This window comes from Lissotriton helveticus, chromosome 7, assembly GCF_964261635.1.
Source record: "Lissotriton helveticus chromosome 7, aLisHel1.1, whole genome shotgun sequence".
NCBI lineage: Eukaryota > Metazoa > Chordata > Amphibia > Caudata > Salamandridae > Lissotriton > Lissotriton helveticus.
The window spans coordinates 1,438,607,418-1,438,621,752 of record NC_136068.1 but is presented as its reverse complement, the minus strand read 5'-3'; the positions used below and the strand labels follow the sequence as shown (position 1 = coordinate 1,438,621,752).

The 14,335-nt window shown below is 46.1% G+C and overlaps 1 protein-coding gene across 2 annotated transcripts in view; it reads left to right on the top strand.

The window, feature by feature from the left end:
- Positions 1-14,335, top strand: part of LOC144770341 (uncharacterized) — a 142,108-nt gene that overhangs the window by 17,112 nt on the left and 110,661 nt on the right. The window lies entirely within an intron of this gene.

Genomic DNA, 14,335 nt, shown 5'->3' with positions numbered 1-14,335 from the left:
TGTAAAAAGATAAGTAATTCACTGAACTAACTTTTACTTGTGTTTATAATGCGTTGTGTCTGCTTACTCATCAGTTCTAAAAACCCATTGGCAAAACAAAATATACATTCCCGGAAGCCATGTCCTCCTTTCCATTTCCCTGCTGAACTGTAGCATACAGTCCTCTTATGTGTTACCCTTCCTCCTTCCTATTGTTAATTAGCGTCTTCTGAAGTCTGTTTTCTTATTTGTAAGTAGGTATGCTTTAACACTACTTACATCACCTGTTTAGTGGCAGTACAGAGGAAGAACTTGGAGAAGCAGTTTTTATTGTTCTAGCCCGGCTTTTAAAAAGCACATTCTACCACATTACCACTACCGAGTGCAGACATGGTAAACTGATTATAAGGTTTACGAGCATATTTCTAAGGAGCGAACCAAGCCCAAAGGCCCTTGGAACACTTTATAATTGGAATAATATTATGTGCTTACATTTATATTTAGTATATGTCACACCAGCATGCATTTGTTGCTGGTCCAGTTTCATGGAGCTGGCGCAGCACCTGTATCCAGAACCCACTATGCATGGCCAGAGGCAGCAGACCTTGTGTATGACTGAAGTTAAAGACAGGAATTGGTCTTGCGACAAAGCTGCACTGTGCACATTTCTCTCCTGCACGTTGGCCTTCTAGGCATCATCCATCCAAAGTGCACTTCGGAACCCGAGGAATTTTAGTTTCTTGTAGGTTTCCGAGGTTGATGAGGGCAATAGTTTCTCTTGAATTGAAAGTCTGACTGTAGCATTTTAGATACACACTTTGGGTTCCAGACACATTTAGCCAGCTGGATTTTTCATGCCTGAGTTTATAGTGTACTAGCTTACCCGTCGCGCGTTGCTGCGATCTCCGAAGAAAGGAAATTCAAGGAAACTCGTTATGATAACATTCAATTTACATTGTGTCATTTTTATTGAAACGTATTCATTTTAATATGGAAAACATTTCAAAGTGTCGTTTTAATTCTATTTATTTATTTGAGTGCTTGTGGATACACGATTTTTTGTTTTTCCGTCTGGTGCGTACATCAGTATTCAAAAGATTATGAGGGCTTTGGGGGGCCGATATTTAAAAATATTTTATGCCAGAAACCTTCGCGGGAGTGTACTCAACAACTTACCAAAGTTTCATGGCGATCGGATGAATGGTGTTTTAATTCTATTTATCTATTGGAGTGCTTGTGGATACACAATTATTTGTTTTTCCGTCTGGTGCGTACATCAGTATTCGAAAGATTATGAGGCCCCCTCACACCCCCTCACACCCTCTCACTCACCCTCACACACCCTCACCAGCATAGCACAACAAAATATAGCATAGCGTAGCATAACAAAACAGCATAGCATAACAAAAAAAGCATAGGATAGCAAAACATAGCATAATAAAACAAAGCATAGGATAGCAAAACAAAACAGCAAAACAAAACATAGCATAGCAAAACCCAACAAAGCATAGCATAACAAAACATAACATAGCATAGCATAACAAAACATAGCATAAAAAATAAAGCATAGCATAACAAAGCATAGCATAACATAACAAAGCATAGCATAACAAAACATAGCATAAAAACATTGCATAAGATAAAACAGCATAACCTAACAAAACAAAGCATAGCATAACAAAACAAAGCATAGCATAACAAAACGCAACAAAACATAGCACACACAAAACAAAACATAGCGTAGCAAAGCATAGCAAAACATAGCATAGCATAACAAAACACAACAAAGCATAGCATAGCATTACAAAACATATCATAACAAAACACAGCTTAGCATAGCAAAACAAAGCTTAGCATAACAAAACATAGCATAACAAAGCGTAGCATAGCATAACAAAACATAGCATAACAAAACATAGCATAACAAAACATAGCATAACACAACATAGCATAACACAACATAGCATAGCATAATAAAACACAACAAAACATAACTAAGCATAGCATAACAAAACAAAGCATAGGATAACAAAACATAACAAAACATAACAAAACACAACACATAGCTTAACAAAACACAACAAACCATAGCATAGCAAAACAAAACATATGATAGCATAGCAAAACATAGCATAGCATACTAAACACAACATAACAAAACATAGCATAACAAAACATAGCATAGCAAAACAAAGCATAACATAATAAAACACAACATAGCATATCATAACAAAAACTAGCATACCATAACAAAACAAAGCATAGCATAATAAAACATAGCATATCATAACAAAACACAGCATAGCATAGCATAACAAATCAAAGCATAGGATAGCAAAACATAGCATAACAAACCAAAACATAGGATAGCAAAACAAAAGATAGCATAGCATACGGCATCACTCAGCACCACCACAGCATCACTCAGGGGCACCACAACATCACTATGCGCTACCACATCATCACTGAATGCCACAGCATCACTCGTTCACCATCACAACATCACTCAGCGCCACCAAAGCATCAATCTGTGCAACCATTCAACAACAACTAGTTCAAATATGTTCTCTCAATGTTTCAAGCTTTATTACAAATGTAACAAAAATATGTTAATATTTCACTTCTGTTATTGAATTTTCGTCACAATAAAATACACTGAACATAATCTTCACAAAAGTTATTTACAAAACTTTAAGCTATTGCCATTATAAATTACAATAACTTTCATTTAAGTATTAATTATTGAAAAAAATTAAAAGCCTTTGTTATTTGTAATATCAATACATCTAAGTCACGTAAATACAGCACATATTGCATTACAAATTCTATAAGTGTCACATTTGCGAAGTTATAACTATTGGCATTGTAAATGACAAAGCTATTAATTTCGCTATTTTCAAAAACAAAACATAAATAAAAAAACTTGTCATTTACAATACCAATAGCTCAAACTTTCCTAATGCGAGACCTATTACATTGCAAATGCTTGTTTTTTATGGGTGTTTTTTCCCTTCAAAGGTATTTGTTTCTTTTTTTTTATTTATCAACTTAACAAGAATACACTAACAGGGACAGTCCCATTAATTACATAACCAGTTCGGTTTACCCCTCAGCTGGTGTTGCCAACGCACACACCCACCCCATTTTTGGAATAACCACCACCAAAAATGTCCGATAACTGGTGAGTCGCAGGGGCTGTGAAGGAGAGATTACCAGTGCTCCGCTAGAACCCAAGATGGCAGTGCTCACCTGACAGCAGTTCTGAACAATGTGGTCTCTAACTCCAACCTGCCGAGCGGAAACAGGCGCCCGGGAGGCTGGTGTGGAACCTAGACCATGGCCACTGAGACCACTCTAAGAAACGACCAGCGATGTGCAGATGGCTGTGCTCTTCAAGTCTTGTTGATTACTTTTAGCAGCCAGCCCCTCACCAACATCAGGGACGCCTGAGCTACAACGGCCTTCTCCAGGCTCCAACACCAAGACACCAATAGCGGTTGCCCGGGCCCTCTTGTGGCGCTGGGACCACACCCTAGCAACGATCAATGGAGAGCGAAGGCCGCATTCTATGCCAGTATTTGCAAGGCCCGGTAGGACTCACCCTTCCCTAACCTAAGGAAATTAAAGGCTGGGCAGAGTGGCTGAGATCAAGGGCCGCACCGACCGAACAGGGCCAGCCAGGCTTGCTGGCTGGCCCAGCATCTGTTTCCGGAGGGCGGGACGAGGGGCATCTTCTCCCAGTTCAAGATTAACAACAGTCTAGGGCATACCCACAACAGACTTGTGCGCTGCAGAGCACTGTGCCAGTAGAGCGGACATGGGCCAGAGCTACCAGGCTGTGGTGGAGATAGCAGACCCCATTTGGTGACAACCCTGCTGGGCCCATAAATACCCCTGGTAACACAGCCGGATATTACTACATAGCTTAAGCGGAGGGTGGGAGGGGGGTTATGCTTGGGTCATTAAATAGACTGTGGGCTGGGGGTTTTGGCGCCACCTCCCACTACACTGCAAGACATACTGTGTGACCAGATAACCATGGCTTCAACCAAACACCGAGGTGACACCTCCTCCAGATGGCCCATGTAAAGAAAGGGGATGGGGTGACCCAAACAAAATAAGCAGGGAGACTACAGCGCCGACCCTCAACTGGTCCCAACCTCTGCCAAGGACAAACCCATCAATAAAGGCTTCATTCTTGAATTCTTTGTGGACCTCAGGACCAAATGGGGTTAGTCAGAGCAGATCTTAAACAATTCCTGTCTGAGCTTAGACACCACCTGGACGACATTGCCTGAGCGTCCACTCATTGGAAACTACTCAAGATGAATGCTACCTGAACTTGGAGGAGTATCGATCCCGGTTGGTGTCTGTTACCGAACAACTAGTGATCTACCAAGAAAAGCAGGAAGATCTAGCAAATCGATCTCAGAGGTTGTCAGTACTGCTATCAGAGGGCCATGTGACTAGCTGGGTTTACTGGGCCCAAACGTGGTGGTTGAGGCCTTTTACTTTGGATGTCTCAGGGCCTGGCCTACTCTGGAACCTGCTCAACTGGAACAAATACCGCTTTTGCACTTGACTCTGTTATAGCTCTGATTGAGCAGTCTAGTCTTTTTTGGGAGAGGGTTGTAGATACAGGTCAGTGAACATAACTCCGGTTCCCATACGTTTAGGGGAACAAACTGAATTACTTGCTAACTTGCATCTGGAAATATTTATGCTATGAAATATCTTGTTTGTTGCACTGAAAAATGGATTTTCCCTTCTTATAAATTTATTGATTTTAATACTATTGTTTGCACTTTACTATAGGTTTTTATTAGGAATTGCACACATTTGTAATGGTTTTAAGTAATCATACTATAAATTCATTCATTTAGTGAATACGACTCGGAGCAAACAGTATGAACAATAAATCAATGTCCAGCCAAATACTTGGTTTTATAAGAGAGTAGCATTTTATTTCTAACTCTACACACTGCAAAGAAATGGAAAATCCAAATGTAACAGCGCAATCTCCCTTGAGGTCAAGGCTCAAATAGTTGACAGGCAGATCCTTGTCCCACCCTCCTTCGTGTAACGAGTTTGGAGTTATTCCCGATTCACTGGTGGCTGCATCTAAGGAATGCACACTGCCGCCAAGAGCTCCCTTTTGACTGTTCAAGATTTTAGTCAAAAGCATCTATGATGCCACAGCACCTCCAGCAGCGAATCCGCGGGAGCCCTCAGGCCTTAGTTTGCCTTACTTATTTATTTTATTTATTTTGAAAGTTTTATATAGCGCAGACAAGATCTTTGCAGATATCAGAGCGCTTTACACAGAAGGGGTACATGAGGGAACATAGTCAAAACAATTAAGTCAGAGGAGCATACAGTACAAATAAGTGAGGGCAAAGCCAATCATGTAAATCAGTAAATCAATAATACAAGTAATGCAAATATGCAGCGGGGTCAAACAAGTAATACAGATCGGTGCCTATTCTTAAGGAGACCTAATTAACAGTTCAGGTGTATTTTGCTATGAGGATAGCGTTTACTTCTTTCTTAAAGAGTGTAGTGGAAGAGATGAGCCTAGTTTCGGGGGGGAGTGAGTTCCAGATTCTGGGTGCCATTCCTGAGAAGGAGCGTTTATATGTTTTTACCTTCCGGGATCTACGTGGTTTCAGCAGAAGATTGTTTGTGCCTCTAGTGTTTCTAGCGCCGCCAGAGATTGTCAACTTCTGAGTGAGGTAGCCGGGAGAGTTCAGGTGTACCGCCTTGTGAGTCATGCAGGCGATTTTCAGATGTATTCTGGCTTCAAAAGGCAGCCAGTTCAGGGATTTCAAGTCAGGGGAAATATGAGAGTGCTTTTTTGACCCAGTTATGAGCCTCGCTGCAGCGTTTAGAGAAGCTCTTAGGGGTGCGGTAGTAGTTAGCGGGAGTCCGCAGAGGGCGACGCTGCCATATTCTATTCGAGGGATGACTAGTGCTTGTACTGCGGTTTGGAAGTCATTGGCTGGGAGGAAAGGTTTAAGTTTCCTCAGGGTATTGATTTGGAAATTCGCTCCCTTAGTTGCCTTGTTGATGTGTTGCTGCATGTTGAGATTGGTGTCGAGGGTTATGCCTAGAGATTTTGCTGAATCCACGATGGTGGGTTGGACATTGAGTGCAGTTAGGTGTTTGAGCCAACTTTGTGTGGTGGAGATCTTCGCTGGAGGTGAGATCAGAAGGAACTCTGTTTTCAGAGCATTGAGTTTGAGATGATTATCGACCAGCCAGGATTGGGTGATTCTGATCGTTGAGTTCAGGAGCAAAATGTCTTTGGGGGATTGTAATTTGAGATATAGTTGGGTGTCATCGGCGTACATGTGAAAGTGTAAGTTGGATGCTTGTAGCAAGGTGGTGAGAGGTTCCATCACTAGGTTGAACAGAGTTGTGAATAGTGAGGATCCTTGGGGGACGCCCAGCGTTACAGGTATTGGCGAGGACATCAGGTTGTTGCTCTTGAATTTCTGCGACCTGTTGTGGAGAAAGGAAGTGAACCACTTGAGAACAGTTCCAGATAAACCCATTCTAGTGCTTAGTAGTTAGAGTAAGTTCTCATGTTTAACGGTGTCGAATGCTGAAGAGACATCAAGAAGGATGAGGAGGCAGGTGTCATTTTGGTCTAGCATTTGAAGTGCGTTTTCAATTATGTGAGTCATAGCAGTTTCTGTACTGTGTCCTGCTCGGAAGCCTGATTGATGAGGATTGAGGAGATCAAATTGTTCAATGTGTTTAGTCAATTGTAGTTGTACGCATTTTTCCAGCAGTTTGGCGAGAGTGGGGATATTAGTGATGGGACGGTAATTGTTCAGATCCGAGGGGTCGGCTGTAGGTTTCTTTAGTAAAGGTGTGACTTGTTCAACTTTGAGGGAGTCAGGTATGGTTCCTTGTTGAAGTGAGCCGTTGATAATTCTAGTCCAGAGTGGGAGAAGCAAAGGGGCAAAGTCTTTTACAGCGTTAGCAGGAAGGGGATCTGTGAGGTGATTGGATGGTTTCAAGGTGCTGAGCAGTTTGCCAATTTCCTCTTCAGAGTATGTGCCAAAGGATGACCATGTAGCATTGTTTTTTGGTTCAATGGGTGCTATGCAGTGAGGTTTGGAGTAGAGGCTTGCGTCCGTGAGGAGATCGCTCTTTATGTTGTCAGTTTTTTGGATAAAGAAAGCGGAGAAGTCTTCACAGGAGGGAGCTTCTCGCACAGTGCTGAGTGGTTGGGGTTGTTCCTTGGATTGTGTTTTGATTAGCTCAAACAGTTTTCTCGGACGGTTTTTTGCTTGGTCGAGCTGGAGGCTGAAGAAGTCTAGTTTTGAGCGTTTTATTTTCCTGAAATAGGCGTTTCTCTTTCTTCAGAGTTTTTAGGTGCAGTGCAGAGGGAGCTGATCTCCAGGTGCGTTCTGCCATTCGCATGTCTCGTCTATCCTCATTGAGACTTCCGTCATACCATGGGTTGGAGATTTTAGTTGAGACTCTTTTTAACTGCATAGGTGCCGCCTCATTTATTATTGAGGTCATAGCATTGAGGTAGTGGTCAGTCAGTGATTGAACGTCCTTAACGCCGGGCGGTGGTAGTAGGAGATTGCAGCTGTTAGGAGGCAGAGAGCTTGGGTTGAGTTTTTTCAGGTCTCTTTTCCAGACTTTAGGCTTGGAGGATTGAGCCGGGTTAGATTTAACTTTTACATTGATGAAGAATGTGACAATATGATGATCTGACCAGTCACAAGGTTGGATAGACTCGAGTTGGATAGAGTCCTCTTTGGAGATGATGAGGTCGAGGATAGAGCCTTTCTCGTGGGTCGGGTTGTTGCATATTTGGGTGAGGTCAGGGGCATTGAGGAAACTTTTAAGACTATTTACCACCGCGTCATTGCGATCGTTCCAGTGGAGGTTGAAGTCGCCAAGGTATATTTGGGTGAGCTGCCATCCGGAGTTGGTTGAGATCATATCCATGATTTGTTGAGAAAAGGTGAGGTTGTCTCTGGGTGGGTGGTAAATGCTGTGTAGAGAGCATATCGGTTTGTCCCCACTGATAATGTCGAGGCAGATGTATTCACAGGATGTTGGGGATGATATGGAGGTGGACTTGCCTTTCAGAATGGAGAGGTTGTTCCTGTAGATGCATGCGATTCCACCACCTATTTTTCCTGGCCTGTCAAGTCTAATTATGTGGTAATTAGGTGGAACCAGAATGTCCATTATAGGTAATGAGGCTTCAGTTAGCCATGTTTCAGTCAGAATGATTAGGTCAAGGTCCAGCGATAAGAGGAGATCAGCGATGGCGGCGGAATGTTTCGAGGCCGATCTGCAGTTAAGGAGAGTGCATTTGAGACGGGGTGTGTTGAGGGCGGTAGAGGGTTCAAGAGAGAGAGGGACTTTTCTAAGGTTATTGGGGTTGGAGATTCTGCTGTTTAGTGTGGGGGGTCTAAGGGCATTTGAGTGCATCGTGGGAATGGTGAGGTGTGTGGTGGATGTGTGATTTTGGGGGGTTGGGTCATACGCACGGAGGAGAGTGAGTGTGTCGAGGTCCGAAAGAGGGTTACAGGGGCGACGAGGGCGGTTGTTGCGATTGCTAGCAGGGATTGAAGTCCAGTGTGGGGAGTGTTGAGTGAGAGAGTTAACCGAAGAGGTGTGGGACACGTTGGGAGGGGAGGTGGAGGTGGGTGAGGGGTTGCAGGGGCGACGGGGGCGGTTGTTGCGATTACGAACAGGCATTGAAGTCCGATGTGTGGAGTGCTGAGTGAGAGTGTCAACCGGTAGGGTAGGGGACATGTTTGGGGTGGAGGTGAGTGAGGGGTGTATGGGGTGTGTGGAGAGTAGTTCTTTGATGCTGTGTATGTCTCCTTTGATCTGGATGAGGGTGGCCATAATCAAGTCCAATGTGGGGTAGGTGATGGAGGTGGGGGTAGAGGTCGAAGGTGGATGACTGACCAGGGAGATGTCGTGCAGGTGGGGTAGTGGGCTGGTGTTGGTGCAGGACTCCGTTATGTTAGTGTACGAGATGGTATTAGGAGGGGGAGAGTGTTTGGGCGGGTTGGGTGTGGATGAGGTGGGGAGGAGGTTGGTGGTATGAGTGTGGGCGTGAGTGTGGGCGTTGTTGGTAGGCGGAGAGATCAAAGTGGAGGATGGGTGTATGTTAGTGGAGCTGGGGGTGCAGGAAGGATAATGGGGGCTGAGAGTGGGTGGGGAAATGGGATTGGAGATGGTCCTGTTGTGGGGGGGGAGTTAGATTAAGAGAAGAGGTGTGTTCTGCGTAGTTAGTTGGAGGGGGGTGGGGACTAAGAATGGGGGGGATAGAGGGTGGGATTTGTCTTTGTGCGTGTCGTTTTGGTGCGGAACTAGGTTAGCTGTGTTAATGTTGGCTGTGATGTTCTGGGAGAGAGGAGTGATAATGGTATGTGTGGAGGTCCTAGGTCCGGAAGGAGGGGTGGGGGTGCGAGTGTTGTAAGAGGGGGAAGGATCTGTGTCTGTGTTTGAGGCGTGAGTGGTTGTTACCTGGCGCTGAACTGAGAGAGAGGGGTTGTGGGTGGGAGCTGTGTAGTCTGGGGTGGTAGGTGTGTCACTGAATGCTGAGTGTGTAGCAGCTACCTGGTGCTGTGCTAGGTTAGAAGGGTTGTGTGTGGTGGGAGCTGTGAAGTCAGGGGTGGTGGGACTGAGGGAAATGTGAGTGTCTGACCGCTGATTGGAGAGGTGATCTTTGAAAGTGGGGAACAGGTTGTCTAGTAGTTCCAAGTTCCTGTCTGTGGTTTGAGATAGGACCATCCCGTTATTGTAAATAGTAATGGTGGCTCTACCTGGGAAGAGTTGTGATGGTGTGATGGAGAGAGTTAGGCCATGAGCGGATTTCCTGGTGGTGGAGACTGTGAGTAAGGTGTGGAACGTTTTTCTCCATTGAGCTCTGCGTGTGGTGTTTAAGATGAGATCAGTGTTCAGGGATCCATTGACCGGTGAGAAGTAGGTGTCGGCAAAGGGGGTTTCAGGGTGGGATCTCAGGAAGTTGTGTTTATAGCGTTTAGCGGCTTTTTTGGTGAGTGTGGGTGGGTAGTTTATTTTATATGTGTGCTTACCGATGGGATCCATGTTGGGATGGCGAGGATGAACTAAAGTGGTAAACGTGTGCAAAAAACAGATGCAAACAGTAAGTTACATGGAGCCAAAAGTGATACTATTGGGCAGTCAACATAATCATAATCAAAATCAAAATACCAAAATATCAAAATATAGGAGGTAGTAATTGGTGCAGTCCAAGGAATAAAGTGGAATGGGTGCAGCTTACAACAAAGAAAAAGAGAAAGAAAGATATATAGAGAAATAAAAATAAAAATAATAATAATAAAAGTATGAGGTAGCAGTCGGTGCAATACAGAAATAGAGGTAAAAAGGGTGCAGCTTATAACAGTGTACAGTCTAGAAGTGTAATACTAGTGATACACTGGACCAAAATACAGGTGTGCACAGAGTGAAATGGAGATATAAAAAATATGAGGTAGCTATCGGTGCAATACTAAATAGAAAGTGCGAAGGGTGCAGTATACACACACATAGAAGTATAATATTAATGATATACCGGGCCAAAATACATATACAGAATACATGTGCAAACAAAAGCAGCATGAGTCAAAAATGACACTAGTGAGCAGCCAGAAATATATGAGGTAGAGGTCAGTGCATTAAGTACACGTAGAAGTACAATACTGCAATAAACGGCAGACACTCGGTAGTTGAGATTAGTCTAAGGAGGCCAGTTCTTAGGGTATGGTCATATATTGTGAAAGACTAGTCCATGATGGCCACCAAAGAGAGAGAGGGTGAGTCCACTCCAAAATGGCCGCCAAAATAGGGGAGATAGATACGATAGTCCTCTGTTAGTTGCTGTTGCTTTAGGCACAGGGAAGGGCAGAGTCAGATTCTAGTTTCTGTTTGAGCAAGCCCAGATCCTATCTTGCTGGGAGGGAGTCTTATCTCTATTTTGGTGGTCTTGTGTGGAGGAGTCAGACCGGGGAGCCTCGTGGGCCTCGTAGGAGGCGATTTATTGCTACTGTTTTATGGCCACAGCCATTTTGAACAAAGGAAAAGGGAAATGTGTACAGGCGATCAGGGTCGATAAATACCTTCTTGTAGATTCTGCTCAGCCAGTACTAAGATGTTGCCAGCGAAGTGGTGCAAAGTGAAGCATTTATCGGTCTAGACAGAAAGAAAGAAAGAACACCGCTACTGCACCGCCTTCTGGCAGGTTGATGTGTGTGCGCGGCGTGTGTTTTCCCGTCTGCCTCAGGGCTCAGGAGTCAGACATCTCCGCCGGTCGGCAGCTCAATCCCTACAGTCACCTCAGTTCCCTGTGCAGACGGGGCAGGCTCTGGTCGTCCGTTTTCCGTTGTCTCCCCTTATCCCGTCCGCCTCACGGCTCCATTCCTGCTGCTCTCTGGGCGGCGGCGCCCCACCTCCGGTCACCTCCGACTCCCGTCGCAGGCGGTGCAGGCTCCTGTTGTGCGTCGCTGTTCCTCCGGATCCCACCCGCATCAGGGCTCCACTCAGCTGCTCCTGTGGCGGCGCAACACGCCTCCGTTCAACTCCTGCCTCCTGTGTCGTCCTTCCAGCCCCCTCCGGGATCGCCCGGCGCCGCAGTAGCAGTCAACCAACCTCTGGTGCCGGTGGTGGCGCCCACAGGCGTACCGGACGCCTCTGATGGCCAGACCGTTACTAGTGATGGTGTTTGCCGGCGGGTCGGACACCTCCGGTGCACCGCCACACAGCTCGTCTTCCAGGCAGTCACGGGCAACCACAACGTGCACCCGTCGTCCGCCGCGGGCTCCAGGCAGCAAGCATCCGAGTCGTCGTGCTTCGTCTCAGGCCAGGGGGGGCCCAGGGTCCGAAGAGGAAGGAGGGGGTGTCTCAGTCTTCTCCCGCGATGTGTCGCCTCCGGGCAGGTCGGGGATCCTCCGCAGGTTTCGTCCTCCGTCAGACGGGTAAGGAAGCTTAAAGTTACTTTAAATCCAGTTACTTGTACTCAAGTTACTTTCGTAATTGCTTTGCACAGAATGGTGGGGGATGCAGCTGGGTGCTAACGGAGATAAAGGCCAAATTGGGATCTCCAGCACTCGGAGCTCTTACCAAGAGCTCCTACCCGGCGGCCATCTTGCCATATGATTCGTGCCTTGCCTTACGTTCGGCGTTACATCGGGGGCCCACAGTGCAGGCACTTGTGAGATCAGATCATGCATGGAGAAGTCGGCCTGCTTGTGATACTGCAACAAATGATGGACGGAATGCTGAATGATTCAAACATTCTCCCCAGTCAAGAGATCTGGGTTAAATCCATCTTTCTTTTGCCCACTACGCCACCCCAGTTTGGACCCAGTCATATGCAAATCAGTCTGGACTCTGTGCCTCATGGGAACAGTCCAGATCGAACTGCCAAGCCAGGTCCTCCCTGGACCGGACTCAAGCATCCTGGGACCGGTTTTGGGGTATGTCACCCTTCATCAGTTAGGCTAGCTTGAATCCAGTGGCACAGTGAGCAAGGGACCCACGTCTGGGCATACCCATCCCACTGAGGGCGAAAAGTGTAACTGCAACAAATGATGGACGGAATGCGGAATGATTCAAACTTTCTTCCCAAGTCAAGAGATCTGGGTTAAATCCATTGTTCTTTTGCCCACTACGCCGCCTCAGTTTGGACCCAGCAATATGCAAATCAGTCTTGACCCTGTGCCTCATGGGAACCTCCTGCTTGCGATATACATGATAGCATCAGGTTGGCGCAGACTCACTCCCCAGAGTGGCTCAGTCACACTCCCCAAGGTTCGGAACAGCCTTCAGCTCACTGCGACTTGGTAAATCAAGTTCTCTCCAGCGGAGGGAATTCATTCCTTCGCATCCCGAATGGAGTCCTGCCAGGGCATGCTGTCCTTGGCTTACTCCTGGTCCTCGGGAGTCAGTCAGGTCGATCTTTCAGTGCAGCTAGGCCTTATGGTCGCAGCCTTACTCCCATTCTGGCTTGTAACCCAAAGCCTATTGATTTGGTTCCGGCAACCCCTTCTGGCACAAGAGTTTGCTGCAATAACTTCTGGATGCAATGTAGACTCCTCTGGTGCAAACGCGCACACCACTGAAGCCCCTCGTGGCTTACAGGGTCGCCGCTTAGGCGTTCACGTGTGCTGGCACACTGGTCAAACAACCTCTTCACCTGTGGCCCCCGTGCCATACGTGGTCACCGCAATGAGGCCGTGTAGGCTTGGCACCCTGCGCACAGGGCTTGATACTTGGCACAGTCTACAGCAGCCCTTTCCTGGTGTCGAAAACAGTCCTGCAACAGGCTATGACCTGATGGGTGCACAGCAGAATCGTCACACCTTGTACAACGAGTCCTCACGGTAGGGCTCTCTTCTGGACCTCGTTCCCTCCAATGCTCTCCTCTTCCTTACGGGGCACACTGGTGAAGCAAGCCGATAAGCACTAGTGCTCCAGGGAAGGTGGTCTTTGTTTCACTGGGTAAACCAGCAGAGAGACTAGCAGGCTTTGGCCCCCAGTCCTGGTCATAGAAGGAAGTCTTTCAAAGCTTCCTCTTCTCACGCAGCCCGATTTTGGGGTGCTCAAACTCCCCTTTTTTAAGTCCTTTTCTAGACACCTAGTGTGATTTAGGGTTTGAGTCTTTGAAGTTTTATGTTGGGGATCTGCTTTTTTAAAAGTGACACTTCACTCTTTCTTCTTTCCTCATGAAAGATGTCTGTCACAGCAGGCACAACTTCGAAGCTGATTGACTTACAACACAATTCATGGGAGGGACCAGAGTTCACACCTGGATGTCAACCACAGTTATATGTGCATCAAACGTTTAATCCCATACTTCCAGTCCTTCTCTTTATGATTCCCTTATCGGCCCCATCTCGCTTCCTGAGATTTGTCCCTTCCTTGTGATCTATCACTGAATCAAAAAGCAACCGCTTGAAATGTAAAGGAGTCTTTCCCTTCCCTCCAGTGTGTGTCCCTCCCAGCTCACAGGAATGCAGCAATCCACAAATCTGTCTGAGGTGATTCCTCTCCTCATGTCTTCACCAGGCAAGCCTCAGCTTCCCAAAATGGAACTTAGGGTTCTTCATAATAGTAATAAGTCATGAAAACTCCTATCCAACCTCCTCCTAGAACGCCAGACAAAAAACGTAGTAGCTGAGGTAAAATTCCCCAGGTCGGCGAGTACACAACTATGACACATAAAAGGCCAAATGCTTCCATGTGCATTACACCTACACAAAAGGAAAACAATTGATCCGCAGACATGGGCCACATACTTAGTGGGAACCACTCTACCCTGATTGGTGCAGACTGACCGGGAGAAATT